We start from the raw sequence: 5,000 nt of genomic DNA, 5'->3' as shown, positions 1-5,000 counted from the left end.
GCACGACGTTTCAGGCCAGGGACTTGCTGTATTGACAAGTGACTGGCCGCGCACGACGTTTCAGGACAGGGACTTGCTGGATTTACAAGTGACTCGCCGCGCACGACGTTTCAGGCCAGGGACTTGCTGTATTCACAAGTGACTCGCCGCGCACGACGTTTCAGGCCTGGGACTTGCTGTATTCACAAGTGACTCGCCGCGCACGACGTTTCAGGCCAGGGACTTGCTGGATTCACAAGTGACTCGCCGCGCACGACGTTTCAGGCCAGGGACTTGCTGTATTCACAAGTGACTCGCCGCGCACGACGTTTCAGGCCTGGGACTTGCTGTATTCACAAGTGACTCGCCGCGCACGACGTTTCAGGCCAGGGACTTGCTGTATTGACAAGTGACTCGCCGCGCACGACGTTTCAGGACAGGGACTTGCTGGATTTACAAGTGACTCGCCGCGCACGACGTTTCAGGCCAGGGACTTGCTGTATTCACAAGTGACTCGCCGCGCACGACGTTTCAGGCCTGGGACTTGCTGTATTCACAAGTGACTCGCCGCGCACGACGTTTCAGGCCTGGGACTTGCTGTATTCACAAGTGACTCGCCGCGCACGACGTTTCAGGCCAGGGACTTGCTGTATTGACAAGTGACTGGCCGCGCACGACGTTTCAGGACAGGGACTTGCTGTATTCACAAGTGACTCGCCGCGCACGACGTTTCAGGCCAGGGACTTGCTGTATTCACAAGTGACTCGCCGCGCACGACGTTTCAGGCCTGGGACTTGCTGTATTCACAAGTGACTCGCCGCGCACGACGTTTCAGGCCAGGGACTTGCTGTATTGACAAGTGACTCGCCGCGCACGACGTTTCAGGCCAGGGACTTGCTGTATTCACAAGTGACTCGCCGCGCACGACGTTTCAGGACAGGGACTTGCTGGATTTACAAGTGACTCGCCGCACACGACGTTTCAGGCCAGGGACTTGCTGGATTTACAAGTGACTCGCCGCGCACGACGTTTCAGGCCAGGGACTTGCTGGATTTACAAGTGACTCGCCGCGCACGACGTTTCAGGCCAGGGACTTGCTGTATTGACAAGTGACTCGCCGCGCACGACGTTTCAGGCCAGGCACTTGCTGTATTCACAAGTGACTCGCCGCGCACGACGTTTCAGGCCAGGGACTTGCTGGATTTACAAGTGACTCGCCGCGCACGACGTTTCAGGCCAGGGACTTGCTGTATTCACAAGTGACTCGCCGCGCACGACGTTTCAGGCCAGGGACTTGCTGTATTGACAAGTGACTCGCCGCGCACGACGTTTCAGGCCAGGGACTTGCTGTATTGACAAGTGACTCGCCGCGCACGACGTTTCAGGCCTGGGACTTGCTGTATTCACAAGTGACTCGCCGCGCACGACGTTTCAGGCCAGGGACTTGCTGTATTGACAAGTGACTCGCCGCGCACGACGTTTCAGGCCAGGGACTTGCTGTATTGACAAGTGACTCGCCGCGCACGACGTTTCAGGCCAGGGACTTGCTGTATTGACAAGTGACTCGCCGCGCACGACGTTTCAGGCCAGGCACTTGATGGATTTACAAGTGACTCGCCGCGCACGACGTTTCAGGCCAGGGACTTGCTGGATTCACAAGTGACTCGCCGCGCACGACGTTTCAGGCCAGGGACTTGCTGTATTCACAAGTGACTCGCCGCGCACGACGTTTCAGGCCTGGGACTTGCTGTATTCACAAGTGACTCGCCGCGCACGACGTTTCAGGCCAGGGACTTGCTGTATTGACAAGTGACTCGCCGCGCACGACGTTTCAGGACAGGGACTTGCTGGATTTACAAGTGACTCGCCGCACACGACGTTTCAGGCCAGGCACTTGATGGATTTACAAGTGACTCGCCGCGCACGACGTTTCAGGCCAGGGACTTGCTGGATTTACAAGTGACTCGCCGCGCACGACGTTTCAGGCCAGGGACTTGCTGTATTGACAAGTGACTCGCCGCGCACGACGTTTCAGGCCAGGCACTTGCTGTATTCACAAGTGACTCGCCGCGCACGACGTTTCAGGCCAGGGACTTGCTGGATTTACAAGTGACTCGCCGCGCACGACGTTTCAGGCCAGGGACTTGCTGTATTGACAAGTGACTCGCCGCGCACGACGTTTCAGGCCAGGGACTTGCTGTATTCACAAGTGACTCGCCGCGCACGACGTTTCAGGACAGGGACTTGCTGGATTTACAAGTGACTCGCCGCACACGACGTTTCAGGCCAGGGACTTGCTGGATTTACAAGTGACTCGCCGCGCACGACGTTTTCAGGCCAGGGACTTGCTGTATTCACAAGTGACTCGCCGCGCACGACGTTTCAGGCCAGGGACTTGCTGTATTCACAAGTGACTCGCCGCGCACGACGTTTCAGGCCAGGGACTTGCTGTATTGACAAGTGACTCGCCGCGCACGACGTTTCAGGACAGGGACTTGCTGGATTTACAAGTGACTCGCCGCACACGACGTTTCAGGCCAGGCACTTGATGGATTTACAAGTGACTCGCCGCGCACGACGTTTCAGGCCAGGGACTTGCCAGTTGTACGGAATTCACGCGCATTGCCCCTCATGAACAGAAGAGTGTTAAGTGCAGGCGCATTGCATTTGCTGTTGTGGTCAAGGAGTCCCCCCTCCATCCCTTCTAACAATCCTGTTTGCTCGTTCCAGCCGACTAGATATCGGCCTGCTCCCGAGCGAGTGTACCCACAGCAGCGGTGCGAGCTCGTGGCATTAGCCTACTTCTCACATAATGAGCATTACCACCAACTATTTTCCATCTGTTATAGGCAATCGAGTCCGCTTTATGGAGGGTCACTAACGCTTTGATATTTCCACAGTTCGTGCTAAACGAGCGCCGGACGCTGCGTCGACGGAGCTCAGTCCGGAGCGGCGAACCCAGCTGTGCGCCGGTGTTCGCCGTAGCGCCACGTTGTCGGCGTACGGTCGCCGTTTCCACTGATTTTTGCGCGTTCAAATGAGAAGTTTGTCTGCCGGACAGTAGTTCGACGATAATATATAAGGACGAACAGTCGAAATACCGTTAATACATTCGCGCCTATCACCAATCGGAAGACGTGCTCTATTGCCAGAGCTTTAAGAAGAAAAACTCGGAGTCGACGTTCGCCGCCTATTGACCAGGTCGAGAGAGCCGTCATCGAGTTCACGCGCATCCCCACCGAAACGTACATGTTCACGCGCATCGCTCTCCTTGGCCACGCATACGCAGCACATGTTCACGCGCATTGCTTTCGTTGGCCAGGAAAAAGGAAGCACAAGTCCACGCGCATTGCTTTCCTTGGCCAGCCAAACTCAGCACAAGTCCACGCGCATTGCCTTCCTTGGCCTCGCAAACGCAGCACAAGTCCACGCGCATTGCCTTCCTTGGCCTCGCAAACGCAGCACATGTTCACGCGCATTGCCTTCCTTGGCCTCGCAAACGCAGCACAAGTCCACGCGCATTGCCTTCCTTGGCCTCGCAAACGCAGCACATGTTCACGCGCATTGCTTTCGTTGGCCAGGAAAAAGGAAGCACAAGTGCACGCGCATTGCTCTCGTTGGCCAGGCAAAAGGAAGCACAAGTGCACGCGCATTGCTTTCGTTGGCCAGGAAAAAAGGAAGCACTAGTGCACGCGCATTGCCTTCCCGGCCAGCGAAACGCAGCACAAGTCCACGCGCATTGCCTTCCTTGGCCTCGCAAACGCAGCACATGTTCAAGCGCATTGCTCTCGTTGGCCAGGAAAAAGGAAGCACTAGTGCACGCGCATTGCCTTCCCGGCCAGCCAAACGCAGCACAAGTCCACGCGCATTGCCTTCCTTGGCCTCGCAAACGCAGCACATGTTCAAGCGCATTGCTCTCGTTGGCCAGGAAAAAGGAAGCACTAGTGCACGCGCATTGCTCTCCCGGCCAGCCAAACGCAGCACAAGTCCACGCGCATTGCCTTCCTTGGCCTCGCAAACGCAGCACATGTTCTAGCGCATTGCTCTCGTTGGCCAGGAAAAAGGAAGCACTAGTGCACGCGCATTGCTCTCCCGGCCAGCCAAACGCAGCACAAGTCCACGCGCATTGCCTTCCTTGGCCTCGCAAACGCAGCACATGTTCACGCGCATTGCTTTCGTTGGCCAGGAAAAAGGAAGCACAAGTGCACGCGCATTGCTTTCGTTGGCCAGGAAAAAGGAAGCACTATTGCACGCGCATTGCCTTCCCGGCCAGCCAAACGCAGCACAAGTCCACGCGCATTGCCTTCCTTGGCCTCGCAAACGCAGCACATGTTCACGCGCATTGCTTTCGTTGGCCAGGAAAAAGGAAGCACAAGTGCACGCGCATTGCTCTCGTTGGCCAGGCAAAAGGAAGCACAAGTGCACGCGCATTGCTTTCGTTGGCCAGGAAAAAGGAAGCACTAGTGCACGCGCATTGCTTTCCCGGCCAGCCAAACGCAGCACAAGTCCACGCGCATTGCCTTCCTTGGCCTCGCAAACGCAGCACATGTTCAAGCGCATTGCTCTCGTTGGCCAGGAAAAAGGAAGCACTAGTGCACGCGCATTGCCTTCCCGGCCAGCCAAACGCAGCACAAGTCCACGCGCATTGCCTTCCTTGGCCTCGCAAACGCAGCACATGTTCAAGCGCATTGCTCTCGTTGGCCAGGAAAAAGGAAGCACTAGTGCACGCGCATTGCTCTCCCGGCCAGCCAAACGCAGCACAAGTCCACGCGCATTGCCTTCCTTGGCCTCGCAAACGCAGCACATGTTCACGCGCATTGCTTTCGTTGGCCAGGAAAAAGGAAGCACAAGTGCACGCGCATTGCTTTCGTTGGCCAGGAAAAAGGAAGCACTAGTGCACGCGCATTGCTCTCCCGGCCAGCCAAACGCAGCACAAGTCCACGCGCATTGCCTTCCTTGGCCTCGCAAACGCAGCACATGTTCACGCGCATTGCTTTCGTTGGCCAGGAAAAAGGAAGCAC

Source organism: Phymastichus coffea, unplaced genomic scaffold, assembly GCF_024137745.1.
Source record: "Phymastichus coffea isolate CEN01 unplaced genomic scaffold, Cenicafe_Pcof_1.1 PCOF00333, whole genome shotgun sequence".
NCBI lineage: Eukaryota > Metazoa > Arthropoda > Insecta > Hymenoptera > Eulophidae > Phymastichus > Phymastichus coffea.
Note: the sequence above shows the minus strand (reverse complement) of the source record.